The 13,669-nt window shown below is 44.7% G+C and overlaps 1 protein-coding gene across 22 annotated transcripts in view; it reads right to left on the bottom strand.

The window, feature by feature from the left end:
• The window catches only part of TULP4 (TUB like protein 4), a 221,772-nt gene that overhangs the window by 163,244 nt on the left and 44,859 nt on the right, over positions 1-13,669 (bottom strand). Inside the window, exon 1 of one of the 22 annotated variants that reach the window (XM_055536109.1) lies at positions 9,502-12,113. The exons of 16 other annotated variants lie outside the window; for them this stretch is intronic. The gene's annotated coding sequence lies outside the window, so the exon portion shown is untranslated. Of the gene's footprint in view, positions 1-7,360; positions 7,581-8,031; positions 9,470-9,501; positions 12,114-13,669 lie in introns of those variants that run through there. 5 more of the 22 variants (XM_055536093.1, XM_055536087.1, XM_055536088.1 and 2 more) reach the window with 5 other exon arrangements.

Genomic DNA, 13,669 nt, shown 5'->3' with positions numbered 1-13,669 from the left:
CGCACTAAGCGCGGCCGAGAGGAGCTACCCCACATCCGAGGTGAGGGGCAGAAGCCGGGAGGACCCCATGCCCGAAGGGCAGCAGCCAAGAGGAGTTACCCCACGTCCGAGGTCAGGGGCAGCAGCCCAGAGTGCCAGGCTGCGACGGGGCAGGAACGGCAGAGAAGAGCTACCCCACGCCCCCACGCCCAAGGCCAGGGGCAGCGGCTGGGAGGACCAACCCCACGTTCAAGGAGCCCTGGCTACACTGGCGCAGGAGGGTCTAGAGGAGCTATGCCACGTTGAACGTCAGGAAGGGCAGCGGTGCTTTGCTAGAGCAGCCGTGAAGAGATACCCCACGCCCAAGGTAAGAGAAACCAAAGTAAGACAGTAGGTGTTCCAAGAGTGCATCAGAGGGCAGACACACTGAAACCATACTCACAGAAAACAAGTCAATCTAATCACACTAGGACCACAGCCTTGACTAACTCAATGAAACTAAGCCATGCCCATGGGGCAACCCAAGACGGGCAGGTCATGGTGGAGAGATCTGACAGAATGTGGTCCACTGGAGAAGGGAATGGCAAACCACTTCAGTATTCTTGCCTTGAGAACCCCATGAACAGTATGAAAAGGCAAAATGATAGAATACTGAAAGAGGAACTCCCCAGCTCAGTAGGTGCCCAATATGCTACTGGAGATCAGTGGAGAAATAACTCCAGAAAGAATGAAGGGTTGGAGCCAAAGCAAAAAGAATACCCAGCTGTGGATGTGACTGGTGATAGAAGCAAGGTTCGATGCTGTAAAGAGCAATATTGCATAGGAACCTGGAATGTCAGGTCCATGAATCAAGGCAAATTGGAAGTGGTCGAACAAGAGATGGCAAGAGTGAATATGGACATTCTAGGTATCAGCGAACTGAAATGGACTGGAATGGGTGAATTTAACTCAGATGACCATTATATCTACTACTGCGGGCAGGAATCCCTTAGAAGAAATGGAGTGGCCATCATGGTCAACAAAAGAGTCTGAAATGCAGTACTTGGATGCAATCTCAAAAAAGACAGAATGATCTCTGTTTCTTTCCAAGGCAAACCATTCAATATCACAGTAATCCAAGTCTATGCCCCCAACCAGTAACGCTGAAGAAGCTGAAGTTGAATGGTTCTATGAAGACCTACAAGACCTTTTAGAACTAACACCCCAAAAAGATGTCCTTTTCATTATAGGGGACTGGAATGCAACAGTAGGAAGTCAAGAAACACCTGGAGTAACAGGCAAATTTGGCCTTGGAATACGGAATGAAGCAGGGCAAAGACTAAGAGAGTTTTGCCAAGAAAATGCACTGGTCATAACAAACACCCTCTTCCAACAACACAAGAGAAGACTCTACACATGGACATCACCAGATGGTCAACACCGAAATCAGATTGATTATATTCTTTGTAGCCAAAGATGGAGAAGCTCTATACAGTCAACAAAAACAAGACCAGGAGCTGACTGTGGCTCAGATCATGAACTCCTTATTGCCAAATTCAGACTTAAATTGAAGAAAGTAGGGAAAACCACTAGACTGTTCAGGTATGACCTAAATCAAATCCCTTATGATTATACAGTGGAAGTGAGAAATAGATTTAAGGGCCTAGATCTGATAGATAGAGTGCCGGATGAACGATGGAATGAGGTTCATGACATTGTACAGGAGACAGGAATCAAGACCATCCCCATGGAAAAGAAATGCAAAAAAGCAAAATGGCTGTCTCTGGACAGCCTTACAAATAGCTGTGAAAAGAAGAGAAGTGAAAAGCAAAGGAGAAAAAGAAAGATATAAGCATCTGAATGCAGGGTTCCAAAGAACAGCAAGAAGAGATAAGAAAGCCTTCCTCAGCGGTCAATGCAAAGAAATAGAGGAAAACAACAGAATGGGAAAGACTAGAGATGTCTTCAAGAAAATTAGAGATACCAAGGGAACATTTCATGCAAAGATGGGCTCGGTAAACAGAAATGGTATGGACCTAACAGAAGCAGAAGATATTAAGAAGAGATGGCAAGAATACACAGAAGAACTGTACAAAAAAAGATCTTCACGACCCAGATAATCACGATGGTGTGATCACTGACCTAGAGTCAGACGTCCTGGAATGTGAAGTCAAGTGGGCCTTAGAAAGCATCACTACGAACAAAGCTAGTGGAGGTGATGGAATTCCAGTTGAGCTATTTCAAATCCTGAAAGATGATGCTGTGAAAGTGCTGCACTCACTATGCCAGCAAATTTGGAAAACTCAGCAGTGGCCACAGGACTGGAAAAGGTCAGTTTTCATTCCAATCCCAAAGAAAGGCAATGCCAAAGAATGCTCAAACAACCACCATATGATCTGGCAATTCCACTTCCAGATGGACACAAGAGAACTGAAAGCAGGATCTTGAAGAGACACCTGCACACCCAGATTCACAGCAACATTATTTACAATTGCCAAGAGGTGGGAGCAAAGCAAGTGTCCATCATCAGATGAATAAACAAAACGTGGCATACACATACAAAGGCATATTATTTGGCCTTAAAAAGGAGAGAAATTCTTACATACACCACAATGTGGATGAACCTCACAAACATTTCACTAAGTGAAATAAGACAATCACAAAAGACAACTACTGCGTACTCCATTTATACAAGGCATGCAAAACAGTCATATCCATAGAAGCAGAAAGTAGAACAGTCACTGCCAGGGGCTCCAGGGAGGCAGGAACAGGAGAGTCACTGTTCAACAGGTGCAGAGTTTCCATTTTGCAAGGGGAAGTTCTGGAGACTGGTTGTCTCCAGACAGCCATATATTCACAAGTGTGTGAATATATTAACATACAGAACTGCACATTAGAAATGGTTAAGATAGTTTGTTTCACATTATACATTGTTCAACACAATAAAAAAGAAATCTGTATTCACAAACACACGCACACACAGTTGAGATGTAATCACTGGACTACAGAATACTTCCCCTACCCAAACCTTACCCACCACATTACTAAAGGCCTGTTTAAAGCAGTTCCTTTTAACCAGTACGTCATATCCACCTATGAAGAAAAACTTACAAGACATACTAAGAGGCAGAAAACACAGTTTGAACAGACAGAGTAAGCATCATAACCAGACTTAGAAATGGCAGGGATGCTGGAATTATCAGACCAGCAATTTAGAAGGACTATGATTAATATGCGGCCCTGAATATTCATTGGAAGGACTCATGCTGAAGCTCCAACACTTTGGCCACCTGATCCGAAGAGCCCACTCACTGGAAAAGACCCTGATGCTAGGAAAGATTGAAGGAAAAAGGAGAAGGGGGCAGCAGAGGATGAGATAGTTAGATAGAATCACTGACTCAATGGACATAAATCTGAGCAAACTCCAAGAGATTGTGGAGGACAGAAGAGCCTGGCGAGCTACAGTTCATGGGGCCACAAAGAGTTGGACATGACTTAGTGACTGAACAACAACAATCCTCTAAATAAGAAAGGAATTGCTTATTTTTTTTTTCCATTAAAAGAGCTGGAAACTTAGGACTTTTAATAGGTTAAGCTACAGTCATCTAAGACACTACAGTCTTGGATGACAGTAAATGCATGAGTACAATTAGATAATTAGTTTTTCTTCAAATACTAATAAACACCATTACAATACAAAGTTCCAAGTAGCTAAAAACATCCCCCAGGTCCCTCAGGTGATGTCGCCACACAGAGGCTGACAAGAACACCAATAACTCAGGGTTGTTTGACAGACGCACCACAATGCAGGACACTCCAACCAGCTCCAGGCTAGTACATACACAAGAATAAACAAGTCTAGGTTAGGGGAGAAAACACCCTCTTGGTCATGCCTAAAAGGAAATATAAAATGTCAGCAGTTTCCTATACAAAAAAGAAGAAACTGTCAGAGTCAAGCGAAGAATTTGGAAAACAACTGCAGCATTAGTTCTATCAGATGTCCCACACTCCGGAGAGTCATTATATCTGCATGAAAGGGACACCTGATTACAGTAAATCTGAATTTTTATACATCTCTGGGATTACTTAAAACTTTTAAAACTTATTTCAATACTAACATAAATTGCAGTAATTTTTTTTTAAACTTACAACTTGAAGTTCTTTCCAAAAGACTAAACTGAACTTTATCTATTATAATAGATAAAGGCAATTTGTTCTTTTTCTTCATTTTTCATGAATACCTATACACTGTTAAACTAAGATGAAAACAACTATCATTTTACATTATGATGAATAAATTTGTTTTCGCATCTGATGCCATCTTTTTTACTTGCAGAAATAATCCCCTGGCATTTTCATGTTTTTCATATAGCAAGGGCTCAAATGGGTCACTGGAATGCAGCCAGCAGCTGAAAGAGAACAGAAATCCTGGCTGTGGCCCAGCCTCAGCTGGATTCTATGGGAAGGATAACTTCCAAGTGCTTCCTCCTTGGTTCCAATGATGAGCAAGAATGCCCGACCCTTGAGCAATAGATGGACAGGGCAGACACAGAGAGCACGCCCGACAGTCCATCAAGGTGCTGTCCTGGCGCAGAGGGCAGGGCAGGAAGGCAGGGGACCAGAGCTGACTGATGGCCCAATGCTCAGACAGGGGGACACATTTCCAATCCTAAAACGAGCTCAGGGCTACACAGACGCAGCTGTTGGCGTTCAATAGTTTCCAATACATAGACAGAGTCCCAGCTTGGTGAGCAATACCCACACACATGCCTGGGCATGCACAAATGAGCAGTCCTGGACTATAAAGGACACCGCAGCATGAAGCCAGGTAGGAATCATCTTATCCATCAGGAACAGAGAGCAGAATATACATGTCTACATCATAAATATATAGCCAGCAAAAGTGTTTTCTTACTTTGTCAAAACTCTCGAGTGTGTGTGTGTGTGTGTGCACGCTCACTTAGTCGTGTACAACTCTGTGACCCCATGGATTGCAGCCCACCGGGCTCCTCTGTTCATGGGATTTTCCAGGCAAGAACACTGGAGTGGGCTGTCATTTCCTCCTCCAGGGGATTTTCTTGATCCAGGGATTGAACCCACGTCTCCTGCACTGGCAAGCGGATTCTATACCACTGAGTCACTCTCACATTATGACCATGATGACATTTTTGGACAGAAATATTTTCATCTACTCATAACAATGGCACTACATGTTTAATCAAGCAACAATAAACAATTATTGTAAAACATCTACCAAGTAACTATTCATTTTCCCATGTAGCTCAGTCAGTAAAGAATCTGCCTGCAATGCAGGAGACCTGGGTTCGATTCCTGGGTCAGAAGATCGCCTGGAGAAGGAAATGGCAAATCACTCCAGTATTCTTGCCTGGAGAATCCCATGGATAGAGGAGCCTGGCGGGCTATAGTCCATGGGGTCACAAGAGTCGGACACGACTTAGCAACTACACCACCACCACCACCAAGTAACTAGCCCAAGACTAGATAATACAAAATTAATATAAAAATCCAGACAAGATCTGGTCCCTGACCTTAAACAGTTCACAGTCTAACTAATGAAAGCAAAACTCACAAACATGAAATAATCTGAGAACGATTAACAGTGAAGCGTTGGATTCTGTATGGGCTTGAACAAAGACCTCTTGGGAATCGAACCAGTAGTAGAAAAGCATCTTGCCTGAAAATCAGAGCTGAGTCCATACTGTGACTATCCTGGGCACAGAGAAGGAGAAAAAGTATATTTGTGGCAGATGAAGTGTGGTTTAACCTTTCATCATGGCAGCACCCAAGAGGTAGGTATTATCTCCATTCTACAGACAAGGAAACCAAGGTTCATTATATTGGGCAGATCACTTAACCAGTGGCCTTAGTTTTTTCACTTGTAAAATAACAAACTTCAAACTAGGAAGGGAAAAGCACCAGTTTCCTCAAAGTGACTCAGAAATCTGAAGTGGGCAGGACTCTGGGGCAAACGTACCAAGTTCTCGGGTCAACAGCAATACCCACTTCCCCACTAAATATTTGGCTCTTATAAACTTAGCACTGAGAAGAGCACCTAGTGTACAATGAAACGAGATAAAACGAGAGGCATGAACAGAGGCACAAATGGCACAACACAATGGGCTTCAAGGCGACTCTCCCTCATGGTGGCTCATTTCCTTAGATGTTGAGTTTTTGTTGTTTGTTCATATTTCAGAGTTCTTAATCAGTGGGGTGAGGATGGCATTCTTCTAGAGGGGATTTGTGTTTACTTCTGCCAAGCCCTTGGGCACTTCAACCCAGATGCACTGAGATGAGCTTCTCAGCCTGGGGTTTTCCAAACTACGCAGGTAGCATAAACTCAAATTCCAAATCCGACAAGATTCAAAAGGAACTCCTTTTTTAGAGCTAAGAAGACATCTCCTTCCTTTGCTAATGGATGTTCTTGCCCCACGCACGCACCCAGCCTAGCCCTTCAACAAGGTTCAGATGAAACCATCTCCTGAAATCTAGGTCCCCGGAATCAGCCAAAGTCCTTTCACTGTCATGTCCCACTATGGTTTTAGATCCTCTCTGTCTCAGAAACGTTCACTCTTCTTTACCCTTTTCCCCACCTGTGGGTTTCTCACTTTCTTATAATAAGGACTATAAAAGGGTATTTGTTTCATTTTCTACAGGTGTTTCTACAGGTGTTTGTTCTCATTTTCTTCCAGTATTTCTACAGGAAGTGTTTCTAGTAGGACAGCTTCCAGAATGTCTGGTAGCTTCCATTTCCAGGAGTGGTCCACACTCTACCCTCTACCACCTTCCATTGTGCGTTTGGGAATCATCCCTAAGGTGAGCAAGAGCTGCAATCAGGTGAGTGGTCAGACTAGGAAACACCCAGAGCAGGCGAAGGAAACACACACACCCATGTGAGATGCAGTGAGGGCGGCTCGGGGAGAGCAGGCCCCAGGGCGTGGTGAGTGCAGGGGACAAAACGCAGGCGTTTACTTCATCATATATGCGTGCTCAGCCAATTCGGTCATGTCCGACTCTTTGCGACCCTATGGATTGTAGTTCCTCTGCCCATAGGATTCTCCAGGCAAGAACATTGGAGTGGGTTGCCATTTCCTACTTCAGGGGGCCTTCCCCACTCAGGGCTTGAACCCGCATTTCCTGTCGGGTGCCTTTCCCTTCTCCAGATATATAACAATTTTAAAAATTCAATGCAATGCCGGGAATTGTAGTCCAGCAGAACAGGGCAGGACAGGGAACAACACATTTTTGGGCGGCAGGGCAGGAACGCAGAGGTTCCTGTCTTTTCCTGTCTTCCTGGCTGAAGGACATGGGCGCCTGTGCCTATGCCTGCTGGGGCCTGAGCAGAACTGAACCGCCCCACCCTGCTGGCAGAGAAACTCCTCACCAAGAATGGCCCAGCCCTGACCTCTGATCTTCAACTCCAGGACCATGAACTTCAGCTCCATCAGAATCCAGACCGTCAGCCCAGAACCCTGACCCTCAGCCCCAGCAGGACCCAGACCCTTAGCCCTGACCCCTGACCCTCAGCCCTGGAAGGACCATGATCCTTAGCCTTGACCCTTGACCCTCAGCCTCCAAGGACCCAGACCCTCAGTTCCGGAAGGAACTATGATCCTTAGCCCGGACCCCTGACCCCCAGCCTCCAAGGACCCAGACCCTCAGCCCTGGAAGGACCATGATCCTCAGCCCTGACCCCTGACCCTCAGCCCTGGAAAGACCATGATCCTCAGCCCTGACCCCTGACCCTCAGCTACGGAAGGAACCATGATCCTTAGCCCTGACCCCTGACCCTCAGCCTCCAAGGACCCAGACCCTCAGCCCTGAGCTCTAACCCTCAGCCCCATAAAGACCCTGACCTCAGCTCCCACCTGACCCTCTCCCTGCTGGGGACCCAGCTTATCTGGGTGAGTCTCAGCCGTGGATGCTGAACTTTGGCCCCACTCCCTACCCAGCAACCCTAAACCAAGCCTGGCCACAGAGCCCTACCCTAGATACCCAGGCAAAGCCCTGCACCCCCAGTTCCCACCCTCCCTGCAGAACCATCCCCAATCCCACCTGGACAGGGCTCTGAACTTGCACGCCCTCATCACCCAGACCTCACTACCAGGCTCAGATCCTCCTGGGTCCCACTCAGCTCATAGGTGCAGACCCCGCACCTGAACAGGCTCCATGGGCAGAGAACTTCTGAGGGGTCTGCTCCGGGGAACTGATGGTGATCCCAGCCCAAGCCCTCCTGCTTCACAGGCAGGGCACGTGGAGGCTCCCAACTCACCCATCAGCAGCCTCCCACCCAGAGTTTCTCAACTCCTGACCTTCCCAGCACCACTGGCGCTAGGGCCTGACTGTTCTCCGGGCACTGTGGTGGGTGGAGCAGCTCCCCGCCCCACCCTCTCGATGCCAGAGTCCACCAGTGTGACAACCACATGTTAGTGGATGTGGCCCAGTACCCCTACCAGGAGAGAACCACTGTCCTAACCCCTTAGGCTCAGCAGGGATCCCAGGACTCAGGGATCCAGTGGAGTATCCCAACATTTCCATTCTCTGCTCAGGGACACAAAGTCACTGCAAGGACAGGGCACAACCCCCTGCCCCCCCCCGGAAAAGAGTCCCAGTGGTCATGCAGAAAGAAAAACGGGTGCCATGCGTCACAGAAAATCAGTTTACAAAAGGTGTTTTATTTAACCAGGTATATCCAAAATATTATCCTTTCAACATGTACTACTTAATAAAGATTGAGATTTTTTACATTCTTTATTCATAAAAAATAATTCAAGACAAGTACACAGATCTAGTTAATTCAAGTAGGAGATACGGTTAGGAAGCCCCACATACAGGAAATGAGATGAATGAAGTGGATGTTCCATTATTGGAAATAAATTATCAGTTGTGTTATGCTACTGTCAAATCGTAAGATTCACAGCACAAGCCAAACCTTGTCACATTCTATATCAAGGCACTGTCTTACACAGAAATTTGGTTATATAGATTGGGGAATAAGCGGACCATCACCAAGGGCTTGGAAATGTTTATTATTCTAATTCAATTATTACTGAATGTAGCCAGGCATAATGCTTCAAGATTTTTTATTATCTTTTTATTATAACAATAATAATACAAGGGAGAGCGTCATAATTAGCAAAAATGATGCTCAAAGCAGCTGGATAAGGATTCAGTGTCACACCACTACATCTCAGCACTTAAGGGCACACAACTCTAGCTTTTCATGTAACGTAATGTTCCATATAGGAAATAGCTGAAAGAAGTCAAAACTGAGAAAAAGCTGAAGTGGGATTCATCAAGGAAGGTGTCTGTGTCTCTAGAGGACCCAGATTCCTGCTTCCCACAGGTGTTGTTACAGTGACACGAATGAAAGTGAAAAGTGTCGGGGGAAAAAAACCAGTTAATTCATAGTACTGTTGAGTAGGTATGCAAATAAAACATGAGAAAATTAAATGCAGAACTTTCATCTTCATATGATTCTCTCTAATCAGGGGAGTAACCCTTCTTCCCAAAAAGCAGCGTTACCTCAAATAGAAGAGAAGACACTGGGTAACAGGAAAAAGGATAATGATCCAAACCTCCCCTTAAACCACATTTCAATCAAGGGCAATAATCACAGCTGGAGAAAATGAACACGAATCTTAGGTTCAGGCAATGATTTATATCACCCAGGTGCTCAAAAGGGATTCACAGTCATTCATCAAATGCTTAGCTTTTGGAAGAAACAGATCATTTCTATTTCCTTCAAGTTCTTATACGGCAACCTTAAGATCTTAAATAAAACAGTATTTGTATACCAATACATGGAAATGCCTGGCCCAGGACTAAACAAGAAAGAAAAATGGACTGGAGTTAGCAGGAAAAGAAGGTTGTAGTACAACAAGTATAAAGTCAAAGCAAGTACTTAATGAATAATGATATGCATTGTTACTTTAATGAATATATTAAAAGCATGAATCTCTGCAAAAAGAATTTAAAGCACCTGATAAAAAGTGCATACAAAATAAGATCATCACCTTATAAAACAATTTTAAGACAGAAAAGAAAAAGGAGACAGCAAAAATGTTGACACTGAGCACATAAAACCTGGCCTTAAGTATGCCTGCACCCAGGGCAGAAGAAGACTCAGGATGGCTTATGTAAATCTTATTGTCAGAAATGAGGAAACTGTATTATCTAGGAAAGAAACTTTTCCCCTCTAACTGTATTCTGAAAAAATTTCAACATCAAAGCACTGCAGAAAGGCCATCAGATGATGGAAAAGATATGTCTGTAACAATCTCACACAAATGTAAAAGATTTACAATTACTTCCTATAGTAAGCTGAAGCTCCAATACTTTGGCCACTTGATGCGAAGAGCCCGCTCATTGGAAAAGACCCCGATGCTGGGAAAGATTGACGGCAGGAGGAGAAAGGGAGCAGAGGATGAGATGGTTTGATAGCATCACTGACTCAATGGACAAGAATCTGAGCAAGTTTGGGGATACAGTGAAGGAAGCCTGGCGTGCTGCAGTCCATGCGGTCACAAAGAGTCGGACACCACTTAGTGACTGGACAACAATAAAACAGTAAAACGTGAATTAAAGGTTACAGCAGTTTTGGGAATGCCAGGGTACTGTGGTTTGAAATGCACTAATAAGAGAGAATGGGTCCTTTCCAGCCTTCCTGAAAACTTGACTTTTAATCAGACTAGCTCCAGACTAAGAAAAGGGGCCTAAAGCATACATACACTCCACCTCCTGCCCGCCCCTCGCTCGTGAAGAACCGCCACCAGTCCCTTTCATCCCTTGGGCTGATGGAAGGATTAAAAACCATGGTGGGAAAAAAAGACCTCTCTCCTCAGCCTGATTCTATAAATAAGGAAATTAAGGCAAGGACTTCAACCCAGGGACCCCAAAGTCAGACACCAGTAAAATGCATGGATACTAATGATAAGCTTGTGTCCCTCTCCTGCCTTTCTGAACATCCTGCCCAGAAGGTTCCCAAGCTGAGGCAGTTGGCTCTACCAGGCCCTATGCAATGATCCATGTCCTTCCCAGCCACCTTCCCAAAGACTTGGGAGCACCGAGGATTCAAAGTGGACTATTTTTTTCTCAGATTTAACACAGCTGCTGTTTCTTGCTAAATAAAATATTTTAAAAATAAAAACAACTAAATTCATTTATCCATACACCTATCCTGCTATTAGTTCAGTGAACAAACACCTATAGACTAAGAATGCTGCCTTCATATCAGCAAACCAAGGTTATGGCCATCAAACTATCAGCCACTAGAGGCCCCCCAACCATCTCCTTCCCGACAGTGAGACCTGAGGGAACTCAGGATGGTTCTGGCCCCAGATGGCTAAGGTGGGATGATTCCACATCAAAAGAACAATGTCAGTGAGCCCAGATTCTTGCAGCTTCCCATACATAGAAAAATGTGAAATTCCTTAACTTAAGAGGTTTGGTTTCCTTTAATCAACAGTCATCTTTTGATGTTCCCACTACTTGGCTTTTGCTGCACAAACCCTTCTACATCCTGGGTCGTCCCTTACTCTTGGGAGTAGTTTCTCAGAGTGATCGGGGAGACTGTCTTCTTGGCTTTCAGTCCTCAGAAAATTAGCCAAATAAAACATAATACTCAATTTCTAGGCTGTGCATTTTTTTTCAGTTGACAGCTTGAGCATCTTACACCTCAGCCTCTGTGCTAAGCAGTGAAGAAACTACAAATAAAACACATCCTTGACTTTCTAATTAGAAGGCAAATGACAGTGTTTCCCTCTCCCAATTTAAACAGTTGAAATGTGTACTGCACGTTAAGAACACACCTTTCAAACACTATTAGGATGTACAACTTGTCTCCTGCAAACCCGTCGACAGCCTGGGCCTCAAATACAGGGTCACCCGACTACGGCCACCTTCCTGAGGACAGTGGGCGTTCGGCTCTGTTCCCACAGCCAGCAGGGGCTGTCCCGACCGTTTTCAAAGCTACAGAGGCACTGAGGCAGCCACTGAAGGGGAAAAGCAGGTCGTGCAGGACTCCTCATGACCACGGTTTTCTCCTTTGGTGTGAAGCAGTTTTTAATTTCACTAAAGACTTTGTATAAGAAACTAATCTTCATGGTAAAAAATAAAATCTACATTTAGGCAGCCACTTACCCCAAAAAAGCTAAGAAAATGAACCAAAAAATATGAACAAAGCTGATTTTAAATAACCAGAGAGGATAAAGTAATAAATGACCAGTGGAAAGTATTAATAATAAAAAAGCAACACTACCCACACAAAAAAAGATACAATGGCACAAAAGCATAGTACCAAGTACTTGGCATGGCTTCAGTTATTCATTTTATAATGTGTAAGGCTTCTTTTTAAATGCATTCACATTACACTAGGCTTGCTATCACAAGATTAATGTTGTACAGTTCTAATTAAAATCCACCCCAAGGCCAACCTCTCAACAACAAACACTGAAGTTGATCAATAGAAGGAAGTGAAGAGAAAATATATTTTTAAAATATGCCATTTTCTCACTTACCAAATGGTCAATTTCGACTCCCCAGTTTCTGAGAAAGCCAAACCCATACATCTGCCATGAGGCATCTCTTGTCTATCCACATATACGGTTACTGTCTCACACTGAGTCTGCTCATAAAGAGATATCACCCAGTTTCAAACATGGTTCTGAAGTAACGGCCTATGTTCTAGGGAATGACTGTCCAGGTAGAAGAGTTCATGTGCTAATCCCACACCAAGTAAGTACCCAGTGTTCACAGTTGTCTGCTGCATCTGAGAACTTTCTGGAAGAAAAAGAACAGGTCTGTGTGCCGTGTGCCTCAGTGCCATTCCAGGGGCCAGAAGGAAACAGGCCAGGACACTGTCCTAGTCACGCTAGTGTCAAACGACTGGGCTGGGAGAGGGAGAGTTTTCGTTTCTTTTCTTTTTTAACATAATTACCTGAAGTTAAACACTGATGAAGTCATTTGAAACTTACTGATATTTTCCCATAGTTTAAGCCATGTATTAAATAAAGACTTGATAAAAACTATATTAAAGCCACAAAGGGAAAGATCGGGAGCTGGACTTGGCTCTTTATGAAGCTGCATTGTTGATAAAATCCACCAAGAGTGGACACCTTGAAGAGTCTGAAATGAGCTGTGAAAACAGACTCTATCCTTCCCCTAGTACTTCATCTAAAGCAAATACAGTGCTGTCCACTTAACTGACAATCAACAGATTTAAGATCCCTTGAAGTCGTCACTCCACAACTATGATGATGAATTTAGCATGAGAGGAAGGGAGCCCCTGCCTCTCGCTGAGAAGGCCCAGCACAAAACTGACATGAGAAATGAGATGTGACCCAGCCCAAGCTGAGCTCCCCCACACCAGGAAGGCAGCAGAGGACAGGGAGGAGGAGCTGTTCCTGCCTGTGTGGCCCTGCTGCAAACTTCCCCGTGGGTCCACACACTGAACTCTGACTACACAATCGTAACAAAGTGACCTCAAGCATTATCACTGCTACACGGGCTAGTCCATAAGTCACAGGCCCCACAATGGACTTGGGCTAATACAACAGTACTTCCCCTACACACACGCACGCACACACGCTTTAAAGTCCATGAAGCCATCTCCATCTTCCCCTGACCTCCCTGGCTGAAGAACTGTAAAGGGGGCACCTGGGACCAGGAGGAGCCAGGCAAAAGGACACTTACA

Source organism: Bubalus kerabau, chromosome 9 (assembly GCF_029407905.1).
Source record: "Bubalus kerabau isolate K-KA32 ecotype Philippines breed swamp buffalo chromosome 9, PCC_UOA_SB_1v2, whole genome shotgun sequence".
NCBI lineage: Eukaryota > Metazoa > Chordata > Mammalia > Artiodactyla > Bovidae > Bubalus > Bubalus kerabau.
Note: the sequence above shows the minus strand (reverse complement) of the source record. Positions and strands in the feature narration are given on the sequence as shown.